Source organism: Vulpes lagopus, chromosome 3 (genome assembly GCF_018345385.1).
Source record: "Vulpes lagopus strain Blue_001 chromosome 3, ASM1834538v1, whole genome shotgun sequence".
NCBI classification, from domain to species: domain Eukaryota; kingdom Metazoa; phylum Chordata; class Mammalia; order Carnivora; family Canidae; genus Vulpes; species Vulpes lagopus.
In genome coordinates this window covers 49,354,853-49,379,366 of record NC_054826.1, presented here as the reverse complement: position 1 = coordinate 49,379,366, position 24,514 = coordinate 49,354,853, and the positions used below count along the sequence as shown (strand labels likewise).

General features: G+C 44.7%; 1 long non-coding RNA gene across 1 annotated transcript in view; it reads right to left on the bottom strand.

Moving 5' to 3' along the window:
- Positions 1-9,973: 9,973 nt before the first annotated feature.
- Positions 9,974-24,514, bottom strand: part of LOC121487799 — a 72,036-nt gene continuing 57,495 nt past the window's right edge. The window contains exon 3 of the long non-coding RNA XR_005986916.1: positions 9,974-10,026. This is a non-coding gene — a long non-coding RNA (uncharacterized LOC121487799). The remainder of the gene's footprint in view (positions 10,027-24,514) is intronic.

The following is a 24,514-nucleotide window of genomic DNA, read 5'->3' as shown; positions in this document are numbered from 1 at the left end:
CCATCCACCTCCATTAACCCCATGGAGCTTTAAATCTGGTGTAATCACTGTGGCCCAAGATTTTTTTTTAGAGGAACCCAAACTCCAGTTGCTATACATAATGTTCTTGTGATGGCAGATGAGAAAGCAAGAACTGAGTCCTGATAACATTACCTGAGGCTTTAGATTAATGTTCAGCTTGGCTTCAGATTACTTACAAAGTGCTCAGAAAAAGAAACAGCTCTAGCCCCATGGAAAGACAAGCAATGGGCGTCTGTCACAAGTGTTTTCGAACTCTTCCCAGACAGCTCCCTGGATCCTGCTGTACTTCCTGAATGCTTTTCACAAAACCTCATGATCACACTTCTATATTCTTTTCTGGAAAGGCCATTGAAGACCACATTACCCAACACCAGGTAAGTGCATGACAAAGGTCAAGTGGTGGGTGGCTACATGAGGCCCTCAAACCACGTGGTGCTCACAAGCACACAGAAAAAGGCTAGCCTCAACTCTGAAACTATCCATCACCTTCCAGAGAGAGAGCTGTGAGCCAGGCTTCTACTGAAGCTCAAAGTGGATCAGCAACTTTCTGCTCTGAGAGGGTGAGCAGTAGGTTGAAAATGGCCCTAAGTATCTAGGCCCAAAGATGTCCCTGTCCTAATTCCTAGAACCTGCAATTATGACCTTAGAACAAGGGGCCCTGCATATGTGATGAAGTTCAAGACCTTGAGATAGGGAGGTGACCCTGTATTATCCCAGTGGGCCCAGTATAGTCACAAGGCTCCTTACAAGACAGGTAAAAAGGGAGTCAGAGTCTAAGAAGTAGGCCATGTGATGACAGACCAGAGGCTGGGATGATGTGCTTTGAAGTTGGAGCAAGTGCCCAGCAGCCAAGGAATGTAGGTGGCTTCTAAGGACTCCAGAAGGCCCATAACTTGACTGATTTCTGACTTCCAATCTCCAGAACTATAAAAATCAATGAATCAATCAATCAATCTGTGCTGTTCTAAGCCACTACCTGTGTGGTACCAGGAACCTAATTCAGGTTAACTGTGTCCACATGCCAGCAGCAGCTCCCTGCACTTAGCCCAAGCTGGGCTCTGGTTCTAATGGCTGGGAAGTTGCTGCAAGTACATGACAGTGCTTCCATCTCACAGCAACCAAGACATCCTGACCCTTCCCCTCTTCCAGATGGGACCCCTGAGCTCAGGCTCAGAGCTCTGCTGATCAGAGAAAGATGACTGGAGCCTCTGAGGAGCAGGGGGGTTAATATTCCTCCACCAGTCACCAACTCAGCTCTAACTGGATGGGATGTGGCATCTCCAACTGGCACTTCCTCCACAGAAGCACTGTATAGAGAAAAGGTGGCTGACACTTCACAGACGTACAGCAAAGATGTGTTGACCGAATGAAGGAAAGCTATGTATACTACTTTCCTGGGGCCAATGGAACAAATTACCACAAACTTAGTACCTTAAAAAAAAAAAAAAAAACGAAAGAAAGAAATTCATTCTCTTACAATTCCAAAAGGCCAAGAGCCTAAAAACCATCTCACTGGCTAAAGTCAAGATGTCGGCAGGGCTGGGTCCTTTTGGAACTACTGAGGGGAGCATAAAATACAAAAACTATGGGATCCCTGGGTGGCGCAGTGGTTTGGCACCTGCCTTTGGCCCAGGGCGCGATTCTGGAGACCCGGGATTGAGTCCCACGTCAGGCTCCAGGTGCATAGAGCCTGCTTCTCCCTCTGCCTATGTCTCTGCCTCTCTCTCTCTCTCTCTCTCTCTCTCTCTCTCTCTCTGTGTGTGTGTGTGTGTGTGTGTGTGACTATCATAAATAAATTAAAAAAATAAAAATTAAAAAAAATAAAAAAATAAAATACAAAAACTAGAGTATGTGGTTATTGCAAAATCAATGACAGTAACTGCAAGTTGCATAAAATCCAACAAAGAGAAGAATTTGTTTTCAATGGGGAGTTCTCGCTGGGAGAAGCCAAGCTAGTTTCTTGGGGCCTGTCTGTCCTGTTTTAATACTGCATTGGTCAGAACTCCAGTAATCTCCATTCAAGGTAATACACTCATGTGTCCCCATTCCTCTACTGGATCCTTAGCTGGGACTTACTAAGTTCTAACTGTGCATTCCTGCATGGGAGCCAGGTAGGAGCACTGTAGGCAGTCCTCACTGGCTTTTACCCAACCTAGAAAGTAGCCAAATGCCCAGAGCTGCCCTCTCCTCCCACTGTCTGGCCTTATGACCAAAAGAAAAGAATGTTCCCTGTCCCCACGGACCAAACAAAGGCACAGGAAAATGGTGGCCCTGGGGCATGGCCGGTAATATGCCAGCAGACTGCTCTCTGTCAAGACGGTCTCATGGGCATAAACTCCAACATAAAACCTCAAGATACAATTCCTCTTTCTCTCTAAATTAACATCAGCACTAGAAGAAAGATCCTGGTTTGTCATCATCCTCACAGAGCCAACCATTTATGGAACACTTATACGTGCCACTCTGTAGCGAGGTGAAGAAATTTAGCCAAGTTCATTTACTCAATTCAATCCTTACATTCTTTCCAACAACTGTTGTTCATACATATAGTTGCCACCTCCACTGATGATGGGATATTTCCCCAAAACTACTAACTGGTAAGGGATTTTTTTTTGGCTGGTTTTGTTTTTTCCCTGCTATTTCACATTACCCCAGGATAATTACCCCATTCATGCAGCAGCCAGGGTGTTCTGTATCCTGCATCCCAAGGAAGAGAAGGAAGATATGATACACAACGGGAAATCTTTTCCTGCCTTGAGTTTCAAAAGTATAGTGCTTTCACAGACTGTAAAATGCCTATTTGCAAAGGCAACATGATATATTTAGCAGAAGTTGTGATTAGGAACCATCATACCCAGGTCAAGTTTCCCCAGACTCGGGGGAGCAATGGAGGTGAAGCAAGGGATGAGAGGGGATCCTGTCTCCTGCCCCTGAATGTGGCCCAAAGACAGGGAAAGAATGACAGAGGCCCCACAAAGTTTGTCCCAAACCTCAGGCATTGATGTGTCAAACACCATGTGTTTTTGCTGTCACCTTTCACCTATAGCAGCAGTTACTTGCTTTTTCTCCATAAAGCAACTTTTAAAATAATGCTTCAGTTAAGCATTGGACTCCTGATCTCATGTCAGGTCTTGATCTCAGGGTTGTGAGTTCAAATAGGGTCCACGTTGCAAGGAGCCTACTTAAAAAATAATAATAATAATAAAGTAACTTTTTAAAACCTAGCTTCCTCCTAAGCAATAATATTCTTAAAATCAGAGACTTGTGCTAGTTACATTTTTCTAGTACTCATGAAAAAAAATACATAACCATTAACATTTAAAGAAAATGCTTGTGTAAAACTTAAATGCTTGCCCCACTTAGGGAAATGCTGTATTACTGTCATTGCTCCCAGGCTGAAGTCCTAGGGAATAGGACACATAATCAAGAGGGAGCAGGCTTGCAATGCCCTGGGCAGTGACCCAGAAATTACAGGCCAGGGTGGGATAAGTGCTGAAAATGCCAGGAAGACCAAAACTGACAACCTTAGATACAGCCACAGCATTCACCCAAAGCTTTATAAGACTACCAGTGTGTGACTAGCTGGGAAGTAAATGCCTTCTGAATATTCCTTGGTATCTACATGTGTTTACTGCCATGAGAACACCCTGACCTTTGATTCTCATAGATAGCAAATGACCTGAATTGCAGCTCCCTTCTAGAAAATAATAAGGACGTGCCCCATGAGCTATTTAGTCTTTGCTCTGTCTACAAACCCACATGCCCACAGGGGCCAGGCAGACAGTGACTCAAGTGGGCCTGTGTCAGCAAAACCACAATGCAAGCAGGATGAGAAATGGCCACTGCTGCTTGGGCTCAGGAAGTTGGAGACAAGAGGGAATGGTGGGGACTGTGGAGGATTAGGAAGCAAGCATCAGAGGCCTCAGAGCCCGCCAGCTGCTTCATGTCTACCCAGAGACCTGCTCCAACCAGATGTTCAGATTGTGTAAGGTAAGCTAGAAAAACATGTTGTTATGTACATTCTCTCAATTTTAAATGTTGAAAATCCAAGTTAAAAGAATGAAACTCTTAGCAAATATCATGTGGACCAAATTTGGCCCAGGAGAATCCAGTTGTAGCCTCTGTGTTTGAATTACATGATCAGCAAATTATGTCATTATGTCCGTAACCCCCACACAAGTTTAACACTGTACCCAAATCAAACTTTCCAGCAAGTTACGATGACACATACTTAGCAATACACATGGCCACTATTTCACAGCCTGGAAATTCAGGCTAGCATGGTAACTGATGTCTACAATTATTTATCTATCTCGGGGCTACAGAGTCAGCATCCCTGGGTTTGGCTGGACAAGGCCAGGCTGCAGCAGAGGGGCCCAGGACATGGCTCCAGGCGTCCTTGACCCAGGATGGCAGGGGAGAGGGAGGAGGATAGAGGAGGGGTCTGCATCCTTTGCTGGATGTCAAGAGATCACACTGGATGGGAATCGGATGGGACAATGATTATTTCTCCTTTCTGAAGAAGAAAGGAGCCTAGGCCTCCAGCTTCCAAATGGGGAAAACAGAATAGTCATTCGGCCACTGTTAATTAATCAACTGTTCAGTGAAGAAGTGTGGGAATACACGACTAAAATAGAAATGACATTTTCAGAGATTAATGTCTACAAACAGTACACTTAAGATGTGTGCATTTTATTTTGTGTTCAGAAAAAAACTATAAGCAAAGAGTGAACTCTAATAATACATACATGCTGAAGTATACTGTGGGTGTGTATTAATGGCCGCAACTTACTTTGAAATGCACCCCCGAATTTACAGACAGATAGATGTAGAGGGGAAGGGCTGGATGGAGAGAAACATGATAAAACCATGCACAGCAAAATACTAATGCATGTAATTTTTTTAACTTTAAAAAATTAAAATAAAAAAATTATTAATTTAATAAACACAAATTAATTTTTAAAAATATTAATGCATGTAGACTCTGAGTGGCAGGTATGTGAGCACTCCCTTTAAAATTTCTTCAATTTTTCTGCATTGTTTGAAAGCTTTTTTTTTTTTTTTTTTTTTTTTAAATTTTTTTTTTTTTTTTAATTTTTATTTGTTTATGATAGTCACAGAGAGAGAGAGGCAGAGACACAGGCGGAGGGAGAAGCAGGCTCCATGCACCGGGAGCCTGATGTGGGATTCGATCCCGGGTCTCCAGGATCGTGCCCTGGGCCAAAGGCAGGCGCCAAACCGCTGCGCCACCCAGGGATCCCGAAAAGTAGATGCCTTTAAAACAATTTTAATGACAATATAGTTATGATATTAAGCAAAAAAAAAAAAACCAAACTCTATGATTTCAATTCTATAAAGGCTCCTTTGCTACCATGATGAGATGGAAGGCATTTGAGAAAAGACTCCCTTTTGAAAAAAAAAAAAAGAAAAAGAAAAAACCCAAATCTCTGCTGAAATATCGTCATTGGAGACTTTTTCGTCTGCACCTTGAAGGCTTCTAGCTTTCCAGAATCCTCTTTTATGTGCAGATGTCTTGAAAGAAAATAACCCTCAAGTTATTATCAACATGCATCTGAGAGGGAGAGAAACTGGCAACCAGCTGAGAGTAAAATAGAATTGAGAAGTAACAAGAGATGAAAAGCGACCACTAAGGAGATGGGAGGAAACGGGGTTGGGTGAGGACAGAGCCCTGTGCAGAGCATGATCTCCTATTGGCTGCACCAGAACATTTGCCGTATTATGCCATATGAGAAGGGAAACTGAGGCAGAAAGGTGGAAAGAGACCTGCCTCAGGCCACAGAATGCTCCACAAAAGTTAGGAGCAGTATTTTCGCCATCTCTACCCAGGTTCTGCTTTACCCAATGCACCCACACTGGGGAACAGGCGGTCAGAAGCCAGGAGCAGGTGTGCACAGCTGGATGAGCAAACACCCCAAGAACTCCAGGTGTGGGCTTCCTCAAGGGCATTCATTTCACCCCCACTGCTTCCAGGTGGGCACACAGCTCTGTCCATGCTCTCGAGGGAAGGCATTTCTGCCCCCAGGTGTGAGGGAAGGAAAGACCAAAGTGATGCATATCTCATCGGTGTCCCCGCACCACCAGTCCTAAGGCAAATCACATTCACCTGTCATGCTCCTGATGTAGAAACCCCATGGGTGGGGCGGACAACCATTTTCTGATCAGGTGCAACCATTCAGTGAGACAACTAGGGCCCCTCCATGTGACCCACTGAAGCCACTCTGACAACAAGGCATCCTAGAGGCTGCAATTCCTGAAAATATTCATCAAATGGTTTCTAAACTTGGACTGTCACCCAAGCGTAGAATTACTCAGAATCTCTTTGCCCATTAAACTGTCCTTTTTTTCTTTATAAAATCTGACTGTTCTTCCCAAAATGTTTTGACTGGAAATTTTTGAAATGTCTTGAATATATTTACGTGCAGTTCTTTGAAACAAGGGGGATTTGCCCTGTTCAACACTGCAAGTTGTAGCGCAGGTCCAGAGTCCAATAGCCAGAAGCCATCAAGCTAGAATTACAGTAACAGCTATCCTGAGGCCAGAGACACAAAGCAAGTGTGTCACTCACCTCTGACCAATGCAAGTGGCTTCCCGAGACTGGGCCCAACCCAAGAAAAGAAAACACTGAGGAGAAGTGAAATGAACTGCATCTTAGGACAACAGAGATACCAGATGAACGTTCAGTTATTCCATTGATAAATGCTTCCTGAGCATCTACTAAGGACAGAGGTGCAACCAGAGAGCCACAGAAGGTGTGTGGAGCCACAGCCATGCTGTGTGGTAGAGACCATGACCAAATGGGGGCTGGGAAGCTCAGGCATGTGGCAGAAGGTCAACTCGGGCTGCCATTATTGACCAGGACAGACACCCTTTGCAGTCCAGTTCATAAGCCTTCTTTCCCAGGTTTTGGGACTCCACAGTGGCTACATGGCAGTTCCTGGAAAAGGCGGAATTCGGGACACTGATGACACAAGAAGCTGGGTGGGGAGTGGGGGAACAGCAGATACAGGGTTCTTGGGCCTTCCCTATTGCTCACCGGAGGTTATCACCTGTCCTGAGAAACTCTCTGCTATATAACCACTCCAAGACACTGAGCAAACACCACTTTTGGTTCTTCCCAAGAACCCTGCCATTTTGCAAGCTGCATGGATGCTCTTATAAAACATGTCCCCAAATTTCTTGATTATGAAATCAAAAAAGATTGGCCCCTCTTCTCCACAGAGCAGGGAGGAAGTCAGGTTGCAAGAGGTGGTTCCACTCAGCCCTGCCTGTCTTCTACCTAAGACATAAGCTGTGATTCTCCAGAGTCCAGAAAGGATGTATCTGGACTTCTTGGAACAGAGCAAGTTCCCTGGCTTCTTGAACTTAATGAGGAGTGAGACACTTAGCTTTGATCTCTGCCCCAAGCCATGGACGATCAAAATACTCTGGATTTGTACTTACGTAGGTAGCTCCATTTTTAGGCAAAATTGCACACAGCAACTAAACCAGTGTTGGCACCTCCCAGGTGTAGCATCGTCAGCTGCCCACACCCAGCCTCCTAAGTCTGTGCCTTGGCTCGTCAGCCCCAAAGCAGGATATTAAAGACTTACTGAGCTACATCTTTAATAATATTTAAAAAAATGTTTAAGAACCACCATAAAAATCCATTGGATGGCATTTTTTTCCACTTTGGCAAAACTAGAGTCATAGTCTATGTTATTACAAACTCAACCACAGGAGAAGAAAGTCAGCCAGTCACAATTTAGAAAATCACATTCCAATAGCACTAGAAGGGTATATTAGCTGAGCAGAGATGTGTCCAGTCACATCTGTCTTTTTCCACAGACGCTGCTCCCCCAGGCCACTATTGAGCAACCTGTCCCCTTTCCAAGTAGCCTCTGTATGCTGAATACTGACCTGAAGTGATTCTGTTGTCTCAAACCTACAGGCAGAGAGGCCTTGGATTTGAGAAGCTCCAGAGACAGACCCCTTGATCTTCCACCCCTCTGCCAATTCAGAGATTCATAGGAGGTAATATTAACTCTAAAGGTCTTTCATAAATGTAAGCTGCTCCTGGGAGAGGTAATGCATTAAACCACACAGCCATTCACATTTTAGTATGAAGTAGACTGATAAGAGCTACCATTTATTAAGCATCTACTCTGGGCCTCACACCAAAGCATGCACAGTCACTGAATCAGACTTTGAAGGAATTAAACATTACAAAATTTTGATGTGGGGAAAGTTTAGACAGGTCTGATTAGCAAGGGATTAGGATGAAGATGGAGGGTATATGAACAAGACTGATACTACAAAGAGAGAAGGAAGGCCAAGAGGGGCAGTAATAAACCCTCATGAGGAACTCAAGATAGTCTTCACAGATATGACATTTCCATGAATTTTTGAAGGACATGGAGTAGTTCAACAAACAGCCAAGGTGACAAGGGAATTCTTAGAAGAGGAAACAACATGGGAAAGATCCCAGTGTATAAAATGACACCATGTATATCAGTCTAAGTGCCAGAAGGAATACTCAACATGAAGGGTTTAGTAAACAGATTACTGACAAAGGTGTGGCAAGATATAGGGAATCCACAAGAGATAGTACAGGACTCCAAGGACTGTAGTACCCCAGGACTCAAAAGGATGAAGGCAGGCAGCAGTTACCTGAACACAGAAAGAGAAAAGTATATACAGCAGGCCACCTTGAGAGGATCTAAGACTTCTAAGGCACGTAGCCAGCCTGAGATGACCCCACAGAACAGGAGTCAAGGAAATCAATACCTCTACTTCTCTCCCTTCCTCTTCAGATCTCCTATGGGGCGCCCCATCCACCAAGGCCAACGGGAAGCCAGAGGGCAAGGCAGGGGAGCCTAGGTGATGTATCCCAAGGAGTCCAATTACAGGGGCTTAGAACTGGGCAGAGCAGAGGGGAGAAAGGATCTGAGGTGGGGACGACTGGAAAGTATCCAAGAGTGTGTGAAATGTGGCTGGAACAGGGAGTATGGGTGGAGGTGAGGAGGGACAAGGGATAGGGAGCAGGGATGTGACACAAAGGAGCCCATTGGTTAGGCTAAGGGTGAGTGGAAACCATTGCTCTGCGGTGGTCATACAGACACTGGCCTAAGCTGGCCTTCGCAGAGGGCCCTGGGAACAGGCGTCATCAAATGACACCTGACAGCCAATAACTCGTGAGCTATGCCTTCCCAAGCCTCCCAAGCTGTGCTCTGGAAGCCCACCCCAAGCTGTGCTCTGGAAACTGGTGCTGTTTCCTGGAGCTCCTACAAGAGCCTGGGAAAGCAGAGGGGTGATGTCTGCCAGTGGCTACTGAAGGGCACACAACCTGGAACATCTTGAACCAATTAAAACCTGTCTATCTCTTTTATTTATATTCCAGTCCACCTTTCCCCCCTTCCTCACGTGGAAAGAGAGTCCTGCGATGAAGAGCTCTGCAGGAACAGGTTTCCCAGCAAAACGAAAAGTGTCTGTCTGTCTACCCCCAGGGACAGCTCCAGGCGGCCAGCCAGGAAGCCAAGTCAGTCCTGCCCTGTAAGGCCTCAGAAAAAAAAAAAAAGACAAGCGCCAGTCCCCTCTCATCTGGGAAACATTAAAAGCAATCTCTGAAGTGATTCATTAAAAGTCCTTCAGTGGCAGAAGACCATCACCCAGATGTGAAAATAAACACAGAGGGACTTTCCAGCATCAGAACCATTTCAAGTCTTTAAACAAATGCACAGCTATTTCAGAGAAAGGAAGAGTCTTTTGACTGTCTTTCCAAGCCCACAAAATCCAAGTCAGCCTCTCTCCATCCAGCAGGCCAGGCAAATTCCCATGATGCCAAACTCTAAAAACTGAAAGCACTCACTTGACTCTCTGGGGCCCTTCCCACTTGAACTTCTCAGCAGCTTCCAAGCCAAGGCCAGTCACCCACACTTACCAAGCTTCTGATGACGCAGCCTTCAACTCAGCCTTAGGAAAGGACCAGAAATTGAAGTAGAAGCAACTCTGGAGGGAAAAAAAAAACAGAAAATAAATGGAGTGAGAATCAATATTAAGCAAAACAGAATATACGCTGACAAAAACAGAGTAAAAATGGAAGAAGATGTGAGCAGATTTGGGTACAGATCACATATGCTCATGTCCAGTGTCTGGCAGAGTGGATGGCACATGGTAGGCATTTGATAAACATGTCAGGAAGGAAGGAAGGAAGGAAGGAAGGAAGGAAGGAAGGAAGGAAGGAAGGAAGGAAAGAAAGAAGAAAGGAAAGGAAAGGAAAGGAAAGGAAAGGAAAGGAAAGGAAAGGAAAGGAAAGGAAAGGAAAGGAAAGGAAAGGAAAGGAAGGGAAAGGAAAGGAAGGGAAAGGAAAGGAAAGGAAAAGAGAGGGAGGTTTTCTATCCATGAGAAACTTGTCCAGGAATCCAGGAGTTACTGAAGCACCTGCTTTACTTGGAGAAACCCAACAGAAACACACCTTACCCTTACTTCCTACCCATTCTGTAAGGACAGAAAGAGGTAAGTTCCTTGAAGTGAAATTCAAATCCTTCCCATCAGACAATATCAAACTGCAGCAACACACCTAGGATTTCTCTTTTTGTTATTATTGTGGTAAAATACACATAACACAAATTTACCATCATAATTATTTTTAAGTGTATGTGTGGTTCAGTGGCATTAAGCACACTGTTGTGCCACCATCACCACCATCTGTCTCTGTAACTCTTTTCATCTTGAAAAACTGAAACTCTATACTTATTAATCAATAGTTCCCCCATTTCCTCCCCATTGGGCCCTGGAAACCATCATTCCACTTTCTATCTCTGTGAATTTGACATGTAAGTAGAATCACACAGTATTTGTCCTTTTGTGTCTGGCTTATTTCACTCAGCATCATGTCCTCTGGATCTACCCATGCTGTAGCAGGTGTCAGAATGTCCTTTCTTGCTAAGGATGAATAACATTCCACTGTATGTATGTACTAAATTTTCCTTATGCATTCATGATGTTACAGTCATAATAAGCACAATAAAGACATACAGACATGTCATGATGGACACTTGCATTGCTTCCACCTTTTGGCTATTGTGAAAAATGTTGCTATGAACATAGGTTTCCAAATAGCTCTTGGGAGTCCATGCTTTCTATTCTTTTGGGTATATACCACTGGGATTTCTTTCAAGCAATAAAATTTCCCCTGAAAGGTGGAGGTGGGTAGAGGAAAACCCAGCATTCTCTGAGATTGAGCAAATGATAGAACTGTCAAATGATTAGAAAATATGGCAATTATGAACTCACATACATTTAGCCTTCTAACAAGACACTCTGTACAGATAGTTTTGAACCTTGGGGAGCCCTCTCTCCAACACAACCAACTGCACTTTCCCAGTATAAAGGGCAGGGTTTGGAAACCTAAGAGATCCAGGTTCAAATTTCAGGAGAAGCCCTTATTAGTTAACACTATTGAGAAAATACACAAGGTGCTGGCATATTGTAAGCACTCAAAACACTGTGTTTCCTCCTTTCTAAGATCCCAACACCTTTTTCTCAATTTCACATTTCTATGATCACATTTCTAAATTCAGGGTGTACATTATCAGACACCAGCTTCATCATTACCTGTGAATTGAACGAACTCAGGCAAACTGCCCTGAAGAGATCATAGAATTTTTCCAAGAAGAGGGTGGGGTAAAGAATCCCAACTTGAGAATGCCTAGCACTCAGAGCTGGCATATTCACCTGCCAAAGATCCCCATTTACCTCAGATGAAAGAAGGATTTCCAAAGAGTAAGTCCTTAGCTCAGCACTATGTACCAAAACTGTTAATAATATGGCTGAGGAACAGACCCAACAGTGAAGCAAAAGGTTGAGGGTGAAGGTTCTGGAATTAGTAGTCCTGGGTGTGGCTTTCAGAAAGTCAGTTCACTTCAAGCCTCAGCTTCCTCACCTGTAAGATGGAAGCTGTACTACTCCTGCCCCCCAGGATGGCTGTGAGGAGATGAGATGGATAGTGCTGTGCTGTGCTGGGCAAAGAGCCCACACCCAGTCAGCTGCAGGACCAGCTGAGGTGAGCCAGGTCTCCTCTCACCTCCATCCTCAGGCATGTCTTCAGGAAAGGGGATTCAATGGAAAGCTTGCACCTTGCTCTGCCTCTTCTCCAAACTATACCATCAGGACCCTCCACATTTTCCTTCATCTCCTTCACAGCCTTGATCATAAAGTTTAGGAGAAATAAAATGAAGCTCATCCACCCACTTATCCATCTATCCATCCAGCCGCACACTCATCCAACATTTATTGAAGGCCTGCCCTCTGCTGAGCCTGACATAGGTGTTGGGAACCAAAGGATGAAAGGAACAGACCTCTTCCCCACAGGAAGTCACAGTGGCATTGAGGAGCAAGAGAAGTAATGGGCAGAATAGCAGACACTTACATAGGGCAATGTGGTAGCCATGGCTGCAGGTCCCCTGGCATAATCCATTCCATTCTCCTCACACCCCAGGAAATAGTACTGCTCTGATCCTGTTTTACAGGTATGGAAATAGCACAGGACAGTAATGTGCCCAAGGTCACAAAGCTGTTAAGTTTACCTCTAAACTGTTGGAACCTAACCCTTATGGGAGTCCTGGGGCAGAGGTCAGGGGTCAGACTCAAGGGCATGAAGGAGAGTGTCCAACAGCTCCCCCAAATCAGTAGGCCACCAACTGCTGGAGAGCTTCCACACCCTAAAGGTTGACAAGTATAGATCATACTCTAGGGTGCAGTCCCTCACAGTTACCAGGTGCTGTTCTCACATGTCAGTTCCCTTAACCTTCAAGAGAGCCCTGTAGGGGCACCTGGGTGGCTCGGTGGCTGAGTGTCTGCCTTTGGCTCAGTTCGTGATCCCAGGGTCCTGAGATTGACTCCCACATCAGGCTCCCTGCAGGGAGTCTGCTTCTCCCTCTGCCTGTGTCTCTGCCTCTCTCTCTCTCTCTCTCTCTCTCTCTGTCTCTCATGAATAAATATATAAAATCTTTAAAAAGAGAGAGAGAGAGAGCCCTGTGAAAGGGATCAAAGATGTCCTCACTTAGCAAAGGAGCAACCTGAGGCTTGGTGGGAATGCTGTAGCCAACTCAAAGCCAACGACATCCAGCACACCCAGCTGTCAAAGTTTCACTCAGATGAAAGAATTATTTCCAAAGGGAACATATTTCTCTCAATCCTACATGCTTGCCATGAGCAAGGGAGCCAGACTTGCATCCAATCTCTTTGTCGCCCACCAATGACCATCCCCACATAGCAGGGTCCCTTCCTTTATTCTCTGCCCTGTTGTCCACGCCACAATGTAGCCACACTGACCACCCTATCTAAAACAGCATCCCATGGCTCACCACTGGCCTTCCCTGCTCCTTTCTCTTCAAGACAATCATGGTTATCTGGTATCATAATAGATTTATTTGTTTAGTATCTGTTTCTCCCCAACTAGACCATAAGCTCCATGAGGACAGGAAACTTGTCCATTTCGTTTTTCTTTTTTTCTTTTTTTTTTTAAGATTTTATTTATTTATTCATGAGAGACGGACAAAGAGAAAGGCAGAGGCAGAGACACAGGCAGAGGGAGAAGCAGGCTCCATGCAGGGAGCCCGACATGGGACTCGATCCCATGTCTCCAGAATTATTTCGTTTTTCACCATACCCAGACAACTGGGTTCTGGTGCATTATAAGGGGTCAGTTTGGTTTAAGTCAATGAATGAATGAACAAATGAATGGAAATGGGTTAGTGGTTTAGGTCAATGAATGAATTAACAGATGAATGGAAGTAGGTTAGGGAATTACTTCCTCTAAGAAGCCAGAAACAAAGAGCAGGTCTATTTTTTAACTCTTTGAGGAACCTCCACACAGTTTTCCAGAGTGGCTGCACCAGTTCACATTCCCACCAACAGTGCAAGAGGGTTCCCTTTTCTCCGCATCCTCTCCAACATTTGTGGTTTCCTGCCTGGTTAATTTTCCCCATTCTCACTGGTGTGAGATGGTATCTCTATGTGGTTTTGATTTGTATTTCCCTGATGGCCAGTGATGCAGAGCATTTTCTCATGTGCGTGTTGGCCATGTCTATGTCTTCCTCTGTGAGATTTCTCTTCATGTCTTTTGCCCATTTCATGATTGGATTGTTTGTTTCTTTGCTGTTGAGTTTAATAAGTTCTTTATAGATCTTGGAAACTAGCCCTTTATCTGATACATCATTTGCAAATATCTTCTCCCATTCTGTAGGTTGTCTTTTAGTTTTGTTGACTGTATCCTTTACTGTGCAAAAGCTTCTTATCTTGAGGAAGTCCCAATAGTTCATTTTTGCTTTTGTTTCTTTTGCCTTCGTGGATGTATCTTGCAAGAAGTTACTGTGGCCGAGTTCAAAAAGGGTGTTGCCTGTGTTCTCCTCTAGGATTTTGATGGAATCTTGTCTCACATTTAGATCTTTCATCCATTTTGAGTTTATCTTTGTGTATGGTGAAAGAGAGTGGTCTAGTTTCATTCTTCTGCATGTGGATGTCCAATTTTCCCAGCACCATTTATTGAAGAGACTTTCTTCCAGTGGATAGTCTTTCCTCCTTTATCGAATATTAGTTGACCATAAAGTTGAGGGTCCACTTCTGGATTCTCTATTCTGTTCCATTGATCTATGTGTCTGTTTTTGTGCCAGTAATAGACCTGCCCTGCGACCCAGCAATTGCACTGTTGGGGATTTACCCCAAAGATACAGATGCAATGAAACGCCAGGACACCTGCACCCCGATGTTTATAGCAGCAATGTCCAGAATAGTCAAACTGTGGGAGGAGCCTCGGTGTCCATCGAAAGATGAATGGATAAAGAAGATGTGGTTTATGTATACAATGGAATATTACTCAGCCATTAGAAATGACAAATACCCACCATTTGCTTCAACATGGATGGAACTGGAGGGTATTATGCTGAGTGAAATAAGTCAATCGGAGAAGGACAAACATTATATGTTCTCATTCATTTAGGGAATATAAATAATAGTGAAAGGGAATAGAAGGGAAGGGAGAAGAAATGGGTAGGAAATATCAGAAAGGGAGACAGAACATAAAGACTCCTAACTCTGGGAAATGAACTAGGGGTGATGGAAGGGGAGGAGGGCAGGGGGTGGGGGTGACTGCGTGACAGGCACTGAGGGGGGCACTTGATGGGATGAGCACTGGGTGTTATTCTGTATGTTGGCAAATTGAACACCAATAAAAAATAAATTTATTAAAAAAAAAAAAACAAAGACCAGGAACTCACCTGGGACACCTCCCCCACACCCCTCCCCAGGTGTAATGTCCCCCAGGCTTGGCTTCTGGCTAATAGGAATATTTGACCTCTTACCCTCTCCTTCCCAGCCCTCTTCTCTAACAAGGACACTGTTCTGGGTGTCATGCCCATAAGGAGCCCCTCAGTTCAGAGACCTGCTTAGATAGTAGCCCACAGCCTCATTCCAGATCATTCTTACTCACCTCTTGCCTCACAGTTATACTTCCCCCTTCCACTCCAAAATTGTACCCAGACCAGTCCATTTCCTCAGATACCTTGTAATGCTGCAAACTCGCTCATGCTAAGGTACTGAGGAATAAGAACAGATCACTGATGGGACTTTTAAAGGGCTCCTTCTACTGACAATAGAATAACACCTTAGAATGCTTAACTGCAGGAGTTTCAGATCTCCTGGAAACTGAATATGTCTCACCAGACACAGAGTATTACCTGTGGATGTTGTTCATTCGTGTCTTCATTTGGCACTTGAGCACTTACTGAGTGCCTTCTGCCTACCAGGAAGTGTCCTTTGTGCTGAGGATATGAGAGTGAGCAAGGCAGCCAAGGTCCCTGCTCTCAGAAAGCCCACTATCTAGTTAAAGAGATAGAGCAATCAGCAAAGACATTGCTAAGGAACTTTAACTCTCAGTCTTAGTACTACCAGAGAAAGTATAAACCCATGAGGGGACCAGAGGCAGTTACCCAAAATGGCAGGTGAAGAAAGCCTGCTGGAAAAACTATAGTCGCCACTGGCTGCTGGCAGTTGGCCAGGCCAGGAGTTCATGGGGGAACCAAGGGGATGTGGGCATTCCAGTACCTGCAATGGTGCAGAGGTCTGAAATGGTACAAGCAAGGCTGGCCCTCAGCCCCTTATAAGTGGCTGATGCTCAGCACAGCCAAGGCATGTGTGCCATGCAGTGGGAAAAAGCAACAGGGCAGGTATCCTTGGAACTGAGTAGATGCCAGCCATTCTTTCCTCCCTTTGGAATGTTAGAAATCAAGTCTGTGTTCCTGGGGTTGTCTGTCGTCTATGAAATTGTCCAGGTTCACCATCATAACAACACAAGATGCAAATCAGCTGTCTCTGCACACAGTCTGTGGTGCCTCCTTGACCCTGGCATGTCCAAGGAGCTGTTTCAATATTCTGCTGTCCCTTCCTCTGCCTGTCAAGGGAAAGCAAGCCCTCAGTATTAACCACAACAATTACAGGTCACCTGAAAGTTTTCTTCAACCTGTTAACTAAAGTAAGTGCCTTTCTGAAGATACCCAACACTTCACTTTTAATTCATATTGAACCCAACTTTCCTTCCTGGGCACTACCCCCAACATGTTTAGTTGCCCGATGGAAAGCATCATAGCACTTTCCTTTTCTGGCTTTCTGTGATACAACAAGCTTCTAGCAACCATCAGAAAAGAAGGCAAGTAACTATCCATGGTGGAGACAAGCCTATGAAATTAGTTCAAATATACAGCAAGGCACTGTACACACTACAGAGAGACACATGCTGTTCCATGGACAAGGGCCCATTTGTGATTCATCAAACATAATGAGACATTGTTGAAAGTGTTGGGAACATGAGAATTTCCTCACTGCCCAATTTGGGTAATGTTGGAACTACGTTTGCCTCCAGAAATGAAGTCAGACAGACTCAACCCAACCTCCAATTGCCTGGCTCAAAGACCATGGGACCACCATGTTTTTATGCTGACTTTTGTTAATGGGAGTCACTTCCCAAGTTGTGTTTAACGGTGGCCTTTTCATCTGCATGTGCAAGAGAGATGAGTGCTTTGACAAAGGACATGCCCAGAACTCTGACTGGAAGCCCCTACATCACATGAGAGGCTTTTTTAAAGACCCTCACACCAGGTGTGCACTATCAAACAGATTGGTGGGAAGAGGAAAAAGCTGCCCGTGATGTGGTGTGAGGAAGGGATATGGCAGGCATATGTAACAACTATCTGTCTAGAATAATACATAAGGCTTTCATTTCTTGAGTATGTACAGGAGGCTAGACAATGTTAAGTGCTTTACATGCATGATTTCATTTCCTTTCCACATCTATAAAATAACAGGCAGGTGGGCAGCCCTGGTGGTTCAGCGGTTTAGTCCCACCTTCAGCCCAGGACCTGATCCTGAAGACCCGGGATCCAGACCCATGTCGGGCTCCCTGCGTGGAGCCTGCTTCTCCCTCTGTCTCTGCCTCTCTCTCTCTCTCTCTCTCTCTCTCTCATTAATAAATGAATAAATAAATAAATAATAACAGGCAGGTCATGTAAACCTCATCTTACAAAAGGAAGCTAGTGTCTGAGAGGAGACAGCATGCCTGTATCAGAGAGCTAGTGATGTGCACACCCAATTTGAACTTACATCGGAGGGACCCCAGAGGTAGTGCTCTCTCTTAGCTGACATACTATGCCACGTGACAGGACTGTGGGGCAAGAAATGGGGTGGCTGAGTGTTATTTATTGCGAGGAGAGTGGTATTGCCTTAGCCCTGGATAAGAGCAGCACAAGAACCTAGATGGACAATCCTAAACCCTGAGCTCCTCTCTCCCATGATCTTTTTTTCCTGTCTGTACCACAGCTCTTGTCACATAACTCAGCACTGAGATGGCTTGTCGGAACACTGTCTCCCCCACCAAACCCTGAGTCTACCAGAACAGGCCCTCCATTGTATTCTTTGCATCTGCCACAACACCTGGAGCTGTGCTTGCACTCCAAACATTTTCGTGGGACCACATGAATCAGACGGATAGATGGCTGCCAAGATGCATAAATAACTCAGACGATTTGGTTCAAGTCCAGGCTCAGCCACTGGCTAGCTGTGTGACCTTGAGCAAATAACTTCATACCACTGGTCCTCCGTTTCCTCACTTGCACCATTAAGAGGTTCACTCAACAACTGTATCTGCCAAAGTGAGACAGATTCCACAGGTGGAATGCAAATGAACACTTTAATTTTATTTCATTCAAATTGATAGATTTCTTTTTCTGCCTATAAAAATGTAACTAGCTCATCAAGCCCTTGAAGTTTTCCTTTAAAATGAGATTAAATTTTCTTAAAAGTTCATTTTAAGAATCTATTTGAGAGAGGGGGATGGGTGAAATAGGTGAAGGGAATTAAAAGCACACTTATGATGAGCACTGAGTAATGGACAGAATTGTTGAATCACTCTTTGCAACACTTGAAACTAATATAACACTGCATGTTAACTATACTGGAATTAAAATTTAAAACAAAAAAAAGGAATTCACTCTTTCCAAAACTGAAAAAAAATCTATTTGATATTGTCTATTAGTACTTAAATATTACAAATAACTGGTAAAGTGACACATGGGCGAGTGAGGTTCAGATATCAGGTTAGCTCATTTTTTAACACTGATGCCTCCGATGGGAGGGCCACGGAGGAGCTACGAAACACAAAGGCTCATAAGAAGAAAGGAAGTAATGCCCCCAGCTATGGTTTTCTTTTTTAAAATTCCCCTGGCTATTCGGGGTCTTTTCTGATTCTACACAAATCTTAAAATAATTTGTTCTCTCTGAAGAAAGTCCATGGTATTTTGATAGGGATTGCATTAAACGTGTAAATTGCCCTGGGTAACATTGACATTTTCACAATATGAATTCTGCCAATCCATGAGCATAGAATATTTTTCCATCTCTTTGTGTCTTCCTCAATTTCTTTCAGAAGTATTCTGTAGTTTTTAGGGTATAGATCCTTTACCTCTTTGGTTAGGTTTATTCCTAGGTATCTTATGCTTTTGGGTGCAATTGTCAATGGGAGTGACTCCTTAATTTCTCTTTCTTCAGTCTCATTGTTAGTGTATAGAAATGCCATTGATTTCTGGGCATTGATTTTGTATCCTGCCACGCTACCAAATTGCTGTATGAGTTCTAGCAATCTTGGGGTGGAGGCTTTTGGGTTTTCTATGTAGAGAATCATGTCATCGGTGAAGAGGGAGAGTTTGACTTCTTCTTTGCCAATTTGAATGCCTTTAATGTCTTTCTGTTGTCTGATTGCTGAGGCGAGGACTTCCAGTACTATGTTGAATAGCAGTGGTGAGAGTGGACATCCCTGTCTTGTTCCTGATCTTAGGGGAAAGGCTCCCAGTGCTTTCCCATTGAGAATGATATTTGCTGTGTGCTTTTCATAGATGGCTTTTAAGATGTCAAGGAAATGCCAGATTTCAGGTTGTACTACAAAGCTGTGGTCATCAAGACAGTGTGGTACTGGCACAAAAACAGACACATAGATCAATGGAACAGAATAAAGAATCCAGAAGTGGACCCTCAACTTTATGGTCAACTAATATTCGATAAAGGAGGAAAGACTATCCACTGGAAGAAAGTCTCTTCGATAAATGGTGCTGGGAAAATTGGACATCCACATGCAGAAGAATGAAACTAGACCACTCTCTTTCACCATACACAAAGATAAACTCAAAATGGATGAGAGATCTAAATATGAGACAAGATTCCATCAAAATCCTAGAGGAGAACACAGGCAACACCCTTTTTGAACTCGGCCACAGTAACTTCTTGCAAGATACATCCATGAAGGCAAAAGAAACAAAAGCAAAAATGAACTATTGGGACTTCATCAAGATAAGAAGCTTTTGCACAGCAAAGGATACAGTCAACAAAACTAAAAGACAACCTACAGAATGGGAGAAGATATTTGCAAATGATGTATCAGATAAAGGGCTAGTTTCCAAGATCTATAAAGAACTTATTAAACTCAACAGCAAAGAAACAAACAATCCAATCATGAAATGGGCAAAAGACATGAAGAGAAATCTCACAGAGGAAGACATGGACATGACCAACACGCACATGAGAAAATGCTCCGCATCACTTGCCATCAGGGAAATACAAATCAAAACCACAATGAGATACCATCTCACACCAGTGAGAATGGGGAAAATTAACCAGGCAGGAAACCACAAATGTTGGAGAGGATGCGGAGAAAAGGGAACCCTCTTACACTGTTGGTGGGAATGTGAACTGGTGCAGCCACTCTGGAAAACTGTGTGGAGGTTCCTCAAAGAGTTAAAAATAGACCTGCTCTCCGACCCAGCAATTGCACTGTTGGGGATTTACCTCAAAGATTCAGATGCAATGAAACGCCGGGACACCTGCACCCCGATGTTTCTAGCAGCAATGGCCACAATAGCCAAACTGTGGAAGGAGCCTCGGTGTCCATCGAAAGATGAATGGATAAAGAAGATGTGGTTTATGTATACAATGGAATATTACTCAGCCATTAGAAATGACAAATACTCACCATTTGCTTCAACGTGGATGGAACTGGAGGGTATTATGCTGAGTGCAGTAAGTCAATCGGAGAAGGACAAACATTATATGTTCTCATTCATTTGGGGAATATAAATAATAGTGAAAGGGAATATAAAGGAAGGGAGAAGAAATGTGTGGGAAATATCAGGAAGGGAGACAGAACATAAAGACTCCTAACTCTGAGAAACGAACTAGGGGTGATGGAAGGGGAGGAGGGCGGGGGGGTGGGGGGGAATGGGTGACGGGCACTGAGGGGGACACTTGACGGGATGGGTGTTATTCTGTATGTTGGTAAATTGACACCAATAAAAATTAATTTATTAAAAAAAAAGAAGAAGAAAGGAAATAAAGATAAAGGAGACGTTCGAAATGACCTTTGGCCTCCACATTCCGCACTCAGCACCTACCAGATGCCTACTACCTGCATGGCATTGGGCTACGTGCCCAGGAGACATTCATTAGGTGTGAACACAGCCACAAAATGATGATGGATGGAGCAGGGGAGTGGGCAGGAAAACCAGAAGTTGGCTTTTTCTCTTTATTCTTTTAAGATTTTATTTATTTACTCCTGAGAGACCCACAGAGGGAGAGAGAGGCAGAGAGAGAAGCAGGCTCCCTGTGGGGAGCCCGATACGGGACTCATTTCCAGGATGGCCAGCTCCTCAGGAGGGCCAGGGGTGGTGCGGTAATCACTGAGAAGGGCTGAGGGCAGAGATGCAGCAACACAGCTCCATCAGCTTCCATTTCCCAGAAATGGGCTCAGCAAAGGGCAGTGGGATGGACGAGGGCAAATCCCACCCCCATCACAAGACAAACAGCTCTCCTGAACCCTGGTTTATCCACAGACAGAAGCCAGATGCAACCCTGTTGTGCACAAAGGAACCAAACATATGTTTCCAATATTTGCCAGGAAAACTACTCAAAAGAATACAGCTTCCCATGAAAGGCAAACCAAAAGCAAATTAAGATGGAGAAATGGCATCCCAACATTTCCTTTATGCCTACTGTATAATTTTTCTCTAGATGAACATCCACTAAGATTTTCCCACTTTCTTTCGGATGTGGAGACTAGAATGTGTTTTCACTGCTACTTGGGGACATTGCATGAAAACATATAAAATAAAGCAGCAGTGGGTGAAGATTTCCCAGTGGAACAAGAATAATAAATACCATTTGTTAAGTCTTACCTATGTGGCTAGGCACTGTCTATTGATGATCTCACCAAGTCCTGCTTGGGGCTTCCTCAGGTAGACGTTAACAGCTTTCATTTTACAAATGAAGAAATGAGGCTTGGGTGAGGGTAGGACATGTGACTCACCAGAAATCCCATAACTAATAAGTAGCAGAGCTAGGATTCAAGCCTCGGTCTGTCTGATTCCCCATCCGAACTTCTTCCTGACCTCATCACACCCCCCATCCCAAATGATACACGACCTGCCATCTACCTTAACCCAGCTTCTGGAGGGTTCTCTCAGTCTGTATCCTTGGATGCCAAGCCACTCCCCTCCCTCAGCTCTTGTCCTCAGCCTGGCGTGTGCTCCTTTCTCACTCCTCCTCCAGGTGAATTTGTCTCAATCATTCTAGAACCAGGCTCTTTCTCTTCTTTCTCTAAGAAGTCTTCCCAGCCTTCATCCACATGACCATCCCTTTCTGATCTCATAAGACCTGAATGGTAATGATGTTCAATTTGTCCCTTGAATATTAGAAGAGACAATGGGTTTCAATGCTGTTCCTACCCAAGTTCTAGAGCACAGCCACCATCTCTCTGTGTATCAAGACCCCCTGGCCTCAATATCCAGGGGCTACAGCTGCGATGGACCTTGAAAAAAATGGGGGTGTCCACACAGGGCTGTTTGGACGGGACTTGCTCAGGAGAGTGTTGTTCTGATGAATGATCCACAGGTGTTCAGAAGGCCAGAGGCTGGAGTGACTAGATAAAGAACTTTCAGGACTCCCCTGTGGGCATCGGATCAGCTCCCAGGCTGCCCCTGACTGTCTCTCACTGACCTTCCCCTCTCTGCCTGGACCTCAGTCAGGTCCCCCTGTCTTGTGTTCAGCCCCACACCCACTCTTTCCCAGGACTCCCTCCAACCTGGGGATACCCCTGTGGTCCGGAATGGGGAGAGGCCCATGAGACTGTTCCTTGATCCTCATTCTAATTGTAAGGTTATAGAAGGAATAAATCCACTTGAGCTCGAATCACACCACGTTCTAGCTGTGTAACTTGGTCAAGTTTATTAACCTCTCTGTGCTGAAGTCCCTTCCTCCATAACACAGCTGTTGTGTGAGCTGTTGTGTTCCTCCACACACAGCTCCGAGAACAGGGTTTGGCACATGGTAAGCACTCCATAAGTGTTTGCTTCTGGAGGGCAGGATATTACTTCTTGTGCTTTTCATTCCCACAGTTAAAACCAGCTTCTCTTTATGTGTGGCAGCCTGTGTCTGCCCCAAGGAGATTCAATCACACAGGGAGAAGTAGGAAGAAAGTAAACCAGAGAGGTGGCATCTGAAAGTTGCAATCTCCTGACAGCTGGCATCCAGCTGGACATCCAAGCAGCATGCCAGGCTGTGCAGAGCCTGAAGCAGGAAGAGGGAGAAGTCCAGTGGCTTGACCGAGGTCTCCCCGACTCTCACAGCCATGGAAGCCAGTCAGGGAAGTTCAGTGAGATCTCCATGTCACACGGGCCCCAGATGACATGTCATGACCACCTTGAATATCATTTCCTCGTGTGTAAGATCATGGTTCTGACGAGAGCTCCCTCCAGGAGCAGCTGTGCAAGTGAGCTGGCTGAGCACACGTGAAGGGCTCTGAAGAGTGCCCACACACGGCACCTCCTAGGGCTAGAGCCCATCATGATCTCGCGAATTCTCATTTCCTTCTTGGTGCATTTCTGCATTTTCCACTTCCTGTGATAGATAGGTGCTGATTTTACAACTAGGGAAATATGGAGAAGTGGCATGTTTTAAAGAAAAAATGATAAAGATAGGCCATCAGTGCTAAGGACACGAAGAAGGGCAAGGATGTACCTGGTTGGGGATAATCAGGGCTCACCTCATGGAGGCGGCAGTATCTGAGATAAGCTTTCAAGCATGGGTAGAACCTTGCTACATGGCAAGAGGATTCCTTGGTTCACCATCGTGAGTCAAGGAACAGCGGAATCGCTACTGATGAAAAAGACGTGAGGAGACAAAACCGAGCAAAGCCAGAAGGAGAGGCAGGAAGGAGGTTTTCTAGGAGGGGCGTGTTTTCCAGAATGCCCATTTTCTGGCCAAAAAGAGGCCAGAGATAGAAAGCAAATACAGCCTTTCAGAGAGACCTCTCTTTGTTACTGATGTAGGCTTAGAATTGGTGCCAGAAAACACAAACCGATCACTTACAAGAGAAGAAATGAAAATGGCCATTACAGTCATGGGGGAAATGGCGATCAAGTAAGACAGGCCAATATATGCAAGGGTAGCGGGGAGGGCGGGGGGAGGGTGGAGAAGACAGAAAAGGAAGCCCATCAGAGTTTTATTCTCACACCCAGAGAAGCAACAGAATTAAATTCACCCCTCCCCAAGACCATGTAGAGAGCCCTAGACTCCTCAGTCTCAGCCCCAGGGTTCTTGAGTAAATGAGGGTCAATAACCCTCTGGGTAATGTGCCACCTTCCTGGGCCCTGGAAACCCACTGCTCCCTGCCCTGCCAATGGAGCCTTTATGGGGCAGAGAACAAAGCACGTGTCTTGCCTTTACAAAAGCCTCATAACCTGCAGAAATGAAAAGCCTAGTCAGTTGTGAAAGGCAAGGAACTTAGAACAAACACATTCCTACTTCTAATCATTTTTCAAGTGCCCCTCAAATTTTGTATAAGCAAATCAGCAGACAAGGACAATTTAGCATTGGAAATTCTACTTCTGCCACCCTGAAGCAG